This window comes from Myodes glareolus, chromosome 3, assembly GCF_982192425.1.
Source record: "Myodes glareolus chromosome 3, mMyoGla1.1, whole genome shotgun sequence".
Taxonomy (NCBI): Eukaryota; Metazoa; Chordata; class Mammalia; order Rodentia; family Cricetidae; genus Myodes; species Myodes glareolus.
In genome coordinates, this window is record NC_142028.1 from 64,762,049 (window position 1) to 64,769,902 (window position 7,854).

General features: G+C 48.7%; 1 long non-coding RNA gene across 2 annotated transcripts; it reads right to left on the reverse strand.

The window, feature by feature from the left end:
* Nucleotides 1–412: 412 nt before the first annotated feature.
* On the reverse strand, nt 413–4,073 carry LOC125400503 (uncharacterized). Of its 2 annotated transcripts, XR_015000934.2 has the most exons (5): nt 3,854–4,073; nt 1,629–1,704; nt 1,295–1,428; nt 1,164–1,208; nt 413–1,075 (listed from the first exon to the last, which is right to left on the reverse strand). It is a non-coding gene; the product is annotated as an uncharacterized LOC125400503 (long non-coding RNA). The 2 variants fall into 2 exon arrangements; XR_007231959.3 differs by lacking the exon at nt 1,295–1,428 and having other exon boundaries at nt 3,854–4,071.
* Nucleotides 4,074–7,854: the final 3,781 nt, after the last annotated feature.

Here is a 7,854-nt window from a genome sequence, read left to right on the forward strand (position 1 = left end):
TAGATAGATAGATAGATAGATGGATAGATAGATAGATAGATAGATAGATAGATAGATAGATAGATGGGGACTGTGACCCCTCTGTCTCCTGCCTACCAGAGTAAACTTGTTTTCCTATGCTTTCAGCTGCTCTGTGCAAACAACTTGTTTTGCAACTGCTCTGAGCACGAGACCCTCGGGAGTTCCTGATGGCAGGGGAGTGGTTTCTGGTGAGCTTGCATCTGAGAGTTAGGGCATGGAAGGAGACCCTATATAAGCTGCCCTAGAACACACTAAAGAGGCATTCTTGGCATTATCCGTGTCTGTGTTTCAATCTCCAGCCCCTTGCCCCACTCGCGAGCCATACCTTAGCACGTAGTGCAGGTGTTGCACTACTATATATATATGTAGAGAGAACAACAAACCACCAGCATTGATGTTGCACACCTTTAATCCCAGCACTCTGGAGGCAGAGGCAGGCGGAACTACAGAGTGAGTTCCAGGACAGCCAGGGCTATGCAGAGAAAACCCTGACTCAGAAACAAACAAAAGCAGCGAAGCAGAGCAGTAGATTTCGATGCCCGCCCTCTGTCTGGCGCAAACGCGTGGAACGAAGAAAAAAGCATGAATAAAGCTGAGCTGGCCTTGAGCTTGCTGTGTCACAGAGGATGTCTGTGAATACCGGATACCCCTGCCTCCACCTTCCAAGTGCTGGGACCACAGGCATGTGCCACCATGTCCCCGCGTAAGTGTGTCCGTTTGTATGCTGCATGTCTTCTGTTTAAGGCACTAAGAGAATGTAACCATCCTCTGCCCTTTGGTCTAGGAATGTAAAGCAATGGCTGCCACACAAGATAGCTGTGTGTATTTGAAATTTGTGGTTTTCCAGACAAAAAGCTCTCAGACATCTCCCTCTCCCTCTTCAGTTTTCAAACTTCCAGTTTTGATAAAGTCTAAACAATGGAGAATCTCTGAGCCAGATGACTTCTAAGATTCTTCCCATCTTTGCATTTATGAAATTCTCAGCTCAGCAGTAATGAAGGCGTGGAGCTAAAGAGAGTTTAGAATCTTCCAGCCAAATCCTCTCCAACAGATCCTGGGTAAAATAAAGACGGAAGTGATTGCTAAGGCAGGAAGATACAGGAACTTGGTACCCTCAAAAATCCTCCCAAACCACAAAATACCTCAGGTATCCATCTCCACTTGTTGTCCTGATCTGAGGAAATGTTCTAAAGAAGAGAGACCACAGAAATCACAGAGAGAAGAGATTGGGGGAGGGGGGACATGACATCGATTTGGTGCGGTTCTTGCAAACCTTTAAAATAGAGCAATTGAAGCAATGATGGGGTTTCATGACCGGCGGCGGCTCTGAAGGGAATGCTCACAGCTCCTGGCGATTCTCAGAGTAGGTGGGAGAGGAAGGAAAATGATTTTTCTCCTCACCTTCCACTTAGGAGAAAATAGAGGCAATGAAAAGCAAAAATCTCTCCTAATGTCCCATTCCAGGGGGGGACACATGAAATGCTGCGCCTTGCAGCTCCTCAGCCGGGCCCTGGGCAGGCCCTCCCATCCACGCTCCAGAAACTAAGTATTCACCAACACACCTGGCACTGCTGTTACCATGGTGACATTTTTTGCATTACCCTCACCTTTTGCATTCCTTAGCTTGGGGGCGGAGGCTGGTGCAGGGCACAGTTCAGTCTTCATATTTCTCCCTCCCAGCTTCTGGAAAATGGAAGGAGAGAAAAGGGAAAAGGATTCGGATCTCCTTTGCCTGCTTCCTTGACTCCGAGTGTTTCTCAGTTTCCTTACTAGACTTCATTGCCAAGGGACCTAGGATGGAGGCAGAGGATGGAAGAAACTCTGATGGATCCCAGTAGACCTACGTTCAAATTCGCAACCCCAGAGGGCTGGAGAGATGGCTCAGGGGTTAAAAGCACTGATTGCTCTTTCAGAGGACCCAGATTCAATTCATTGCACTTACCTGGTAGCTCACAACTGTTTATAATTCTAGTTCCAGGGAACCTGACACCCATGGCAAAATACCAATGTATGTTAAATAAAAATAAATAAATTTAAAAAAATTTTGGCTGGGCAGTGGTGGTGCACGGCTTTAATCCCAGCACTGGGGAGGCAGAGGCAGGCAGATCTCTCTGAGTTCTAGGCCAACCTGGTCTATGGAGCAAGTTCCAGGATAGGCTCCAAAGCTACACAGAGAAATATATATATATATATATATATAATATATAAATATATATATATATTAAAAACAATTGCAATCTCTCCAGGAATCCAAACTTTCCTGGGCCATGTACTGGCAGATCTGAGGGAATAGTAGTTGGTCAGCAACAGACAGCCGGCTGTCCCTAGGGAAAGTCGAGAGCACAGATGGCATGAGCCAGAATAAAAAGCACCAAAGCAGGTGCTGCTTTCTCTGCCTCCCGCCCTCCCTGGGATTGAACCTGAGGCCGGAAGATGCTGGCAAGCCCTGTATTACTAAGCTGAGCTATCCCCCTGCACCCTCCCTTCTTCATTTTGAGATGGTGTCTTACTGCATAGCCCAGGTTCGCTTTGAACTAGCAGTCCCACCTCAGCCTGCCACCCGATCTCTCTAAGCGCTGTCTCTATCACTTCGTAGGAAAACAGAAAGATGGGAAGCCCAAACTTAATGGGAGAGACTCAAGAAAAGCCAAGCGCTTAGGAGTCAGATGTGTGAGCTCACCAAAACTAAGGGTGAGAAGAAAAGCCAGGCGTGCTTATAATCCTGAGATCGGGGAGACGAGGAAGGAGGGACATGGGTTTGAAGCCAGCCTGGAATTCTCAGCAAGGCCCCGCCTTGAGAAACAACCAGCTGGGCAGCGGTGGTGCAAAACCTTTAATTCTAGCACTCGAGGAAGAGGCAGGCCTATCTCTGTGAGTTCAAGGCCAGACTGGTCTACAGAGGGAGTTCCAGGACAGTCAGGACTGTTGCACAGAAACCCTGTCTCAAAAAAACCAAACCAAACCAAACCAAACCAAAGACCCTAAAAACAAAAGACAAAATCAACCAGACAAAACACTCACATCCAGCACACAGACCCAGACAATCCAAATCTCAATTTAGTAACCTTGGATATCTCTGAACTTTGGTCCTTCAGTGTCTTATTTATTTATTTTAGATTTATTATGTATACACAGTGATCTGTCTGCTTTCATGCCTGCAGGCCAGAAGAGGGCACCAGATCTCATTACAAATGGGATGTGAGCTACCTGGTTGTTGTGAATTGAACTCGGAACCTTTAGAAGAGGAGGCAGTGCTCTTAACCACTGAGCTATCTCCCCAGCCCCTTTTCAGTGTCTTTACTTGTAAAAGGACGGTCCTAATCATACCAATCCCGAGGGCTGTTGCTGGAATTCAGTAAGATACGACAGATACGACATAGAAATCACCTAGGGTCAGTATACAAAGGTGGCTACGACATAGAAACCACCCAGGGTCAGTATACAAAGGTGGCTCCTTCTGAATAGGCGTCCCTGACCAAGCAGCCACTGTTCCCTAAGCTGGACTGCACCGCTCTTACTGTTTCATGCGTGTGGAACCTAGCTTCTGGCTGGCAATCCCGAAACACAACTTTCCAGCCTTTTTGGACTCTTGCCTTGGGCCCCTTCACTTTTGCTCTCTCTGCGTCTTTCAGGCTGTTGGGTAGTTTCCTTCCAGGTGCAGAAGTCTACAAACAATCCCCACCTGAGGCCCCTCCTCAGCATTCCCCTCTTCAACAACATCAGCCTCTACCCTAGACCAAAGGAAGAAAAGAAGGCCTGCCTGCATTGCCCTCCCCTGAAGACGGAGATGGGGGGAAAGGCAGGGTGTGCGTCACTCTTGACGCAATCTTACTCTCATTTCTTGGCCCACTTCCTGCTCCTCGAGTGTTTACTGAAGCCTGAATTCCACAGAAACCTCTGGAAGTGTGCACCGACAACAGTGGCAGGCAGCATGCATATCTGGCCCCGTTCCAGTTTAGGAAGAAAGTGATACTGTGCCCTGGGCTCGGGGACCCTGGAGAGAGAAATCCGGTATCAGGGGAATCCAGTGGGAGGGGCAAGGAAGGTAGATTGAGAGAAGGAGGCGTGGCTGAGAGATCGTCTTTTGCCTCCTGCCAGATCCAGCTTCCAGAACCCGCTCTGGAGAAACTAATAAATAGACTCTTTATCTAAGCTGTGTGGAGGAGGCTACCAAAAGGGGTCTCAAGTGACGGGAGCCTCAGAAGCAGCGTAGAGGCCCGTCTCTTCCCTGCCGGAACTCCTAAAGGAAAAGCAGCTTCTTGGAAGGGCCTTGTTTTCTAGCTATTTGCCCACGACTCTCTCATCTGAGGGGTCACAGGCTTGACCTGGTCGCCTGGGGACATCCTTAGAAAAGTAGGGCGCATTTCTAAGTTCAGGTTCAGGACGTGGGATTTGGGCAGGTATTTAGTAGCTGCCCTAGGCAAGCCATTTCATCTGCTTCTCAACTTCCTCCTGGCAAAAGACAACCGGCGAAAGCTCACCTCACAGATCCGGCCTCTGGGCTGCAGAACTGGCAAAGTTACAAGCTCTCAACAGCCATTAGAGCAGTGGTTCTCAACCCTTCTAATGCTGTGCCCCTTTAATTCAGCTCCTCCTGTTGTGGTGACCCCCCACCATCAAACCATTTCACTGCTTCTTCACAACGGGAAATTTTCCTGCTGTCATGAATCTTAATGTAAATATCTGAGAGGCAGGATATCTGATATGCAGCCCCTGTGGGGGGCAAGGCCCACGGGGTTGAGAAGAAGCTGCGACAGATGATGGTAGTCTTGTTTTATTTAAGCACCAAGGGTTGGGGAATCTTTTTCTGAAGGGGGGGGGGCTGGCTCAACAGTGATGCTTTTGTCAACATCTCATGACTATTTCCCAGTTATCAGGAGAGCCAGGCTTCCCCGCCCCCAGAGCTGTGAAACCCAGTACCTAAGCTTGCTCAAGCTCCTGAGTCACGCAGCAAGGCAAGGCCAAGATAATCAGATCAAGGAAACTCAATGCAGAGAGGGGAAAACCAAGCCACAGGGCTGGGGCCTTCACGTGGGACAGTTCCCACCGTGAGCTCCTCCAGTGAGCTTTCACTGCCGATGGCACAAACAAACCAGCAGAGTAACGTGTCAGAGACAACCTTACTTTAGCCAGTAGCTATGCCTTCCCCGGCTTGATATAAATTTTGCTTTTTCTTTCACATTTTTTATTTTATTTTATATGCATTGGTGTTTTGCCTGCATGTATGTCTGTGTAAGGGTGTCCGATCCCCTGGAACTGGAGTTATAGACAGCCGTGAGCTCCCATGTAGTAGGAATAGAATCCAGGTCCTCTGGAAGAGCAGTCAGTGTTCTTAACCACTAAGCCATCTCTCCAACCCCTGATTTTGTTTTTCTTTCTTTTTTTGTTTCTTTCTTTCTTTCTTCCTTCCTTTCTTTTTTTTTTTTTTTTTAATAAGGCAAGAAGGCAAGAGTCTCACTTTGTAGCTCTGGCTGACTTGGAACTCACTATGCAGACCAGGCTGGCCTTGAACTCACAGAGCTCCTCCTGCCTCTGACTCTGTTTTTAGATGACTCTCTTTTTCCTCCACCTCCCACTGCTGGAAGGAGTGACACCCTGCCTCTCATCTCTCTCTCTCTGTCTGTCTCACTCTGTCTATCTCTCTCTGTCCGTCTCTCTCTCTCTCTCTCTCTCTCTCTCTCTCTCTCTCTCTCTCTCTCTCTCACACACACACACACACACACGCCCACTCATTCCCAAGCCTCTGGTTTCTGCTCAGCTGTCCCTCCAACATTCTCAGATCACACTCACTGGTGGTTTGTTGACTGCCAAGACCTAAAGGTCACCTCTCTGCCTTAGCTCTTCTAAGTGGCTGGCACTCTTGACAACTTAGTTACTTATTTTGGGTTGGCATATACATGTACACGTAGGGTCAGAGGTCGATGGGTAGCTTTCTCAATTGCCCTGCACCTTATTTCTTGACAGAGGGTCCTTTCACTGAGCCTGTAGCTCCCGATTTAGTTAGACTAGCTGGCCAGCAAGCCGGAGGGACCCTCTCATCTCCACCTCCCCAGGGCATGCCACCACACCTGGCTTTATGTGGGTGCGGGGACTGAACTCGCGCTTGAATAGCAAGCTTTTTACCATCTGAGCTTTCCTCTCAACCCCTTTTGGTGTCTGAGACAGTGTCGAACTCTGTAACCCAGGCAGACTTCAAATGCTCAGTAATCCTTCTGCCTCAGTTTTTCAGGTAGTACAATGAAAATGTAAGCTACTACATCCTGCCACCTTAAAACTGTCCCTGCTGGACTTCTGGACTCCGCCCCTTGCTGTCCTACTGTGTGCATGCTCTAAGCACACCTCCATCTGCAGTGAATCCCCTCCCCAGGCCCTCCTCATCCTTCCCACAGTTACCTGTGTCCACTCTTCCCTCCTCCTGGGGACTCAGTCCATCATCTCCTCCAAAGGGTGATAGCTATCGCGTTACCCTATCTACACAACCCTGGGCACATAGCATAGTAAGCTGAACATTGCCAAAATCACCAAAACCAGCCTCTGTAGGTCATCTCCAGACCTGGTTCCTTATGGAATCTCAGTCTTTTTTGTTTGTTTGTTTGGGGGCAGGTTGTTTTCATTTTTATTTTGAGGCAGGGCCCTGTGGCCTGGAACTCACAGAGACCTGCCTGCCTCTACCTTTTGAGTGCTGAAATTAAAGTGCTGGCTTACTTTCTGTTTGTTTGTTTCCTCAGATAGGGTCTCTCAGAGCCCAGGCTGGCCTTGAACTCACTATAAAGCTGAGGATGACCATGAACTTCTGATTTTTCTGTTTCCACTCCCAAAGAGCTGGGGTTACAGGCATATGACCCCAAGCCTGACTTATGTAGTCTTGGGGTTTCTACAACCCTAGAGTTTCACGTGTGCTAGGCAAGGACTTTCTGACCTGCGTTCCATCTCTCCCACCTCTTTTCTGGAAACAGGGTCTCATTAGGTAGCTCAGGCAGACCCAGCAGTCAGTTCTCCTACCCACAATGCTGGGATTGCAGGCAATGTGCTATTGTGCCCTGTCCCTGTTTCCAATCTTGATGACCCACCTTTCCCCCTATTGCCTAGGGCAGAGGGGCTTGCGCCTTCCTAGATCAACTCAAACACCACGTTTTTAACATTGTATCATTCATCTCCCCTTCTCCCCCACATGGCTACTGTTTCTGCTTTGCAGAGGTCTCCTTTGTAACCTAAAAGCCTGAATTATAACATGTTCTGTGTAACAAGTGGGCTCTAGGCTTTACTTTTCTTTCCCTTGAACCAAATAACTCTTGGGGTGCCTGCCCAGTGACAGTCCTGTTTGTAAGAACCCACTGGGGTGCACTGGCCTGGCTGGAGGGGTGCCACAGGACCTCTTGCTGACCTCTCTGTAGCCTTCCCCGCTGTGGCCATAGGGCTGGTGCACACCCAAGCTGGAGTCTGAAGCTCCATTAGAGTGAGGACAGTTCAAATGTCACAGAAGCAATGAAGAGAAGTGGCGGCCACTGTGGCTCTGGAGAGCCTGCGCCTTGGCTACATGCAGCAGCTGTCACTCTGCGCTGGCAGATGGTTGCCATGGAAATACAGGCCCTTGTCAGATATTCTGATTTTCTAATGAAGAATTCCCCAATTTTGAAATTCCAGGCATCAGTGCTTCCTTTTTAAATATCACAGGCTAAGCGTTCTGCTTTGGCTGCTGTTGTCATATTTGGCCCACGGGGCATTCAGTTTGCAGCTGGTGCCATGGAGTCAGGTTCAGGCTTTGGCCCCAAAGGTGGAAACTTGCCTCTTCCTGCTGTGTGCTATGAAGAGGCAAAGGAAGCCCTCCACACA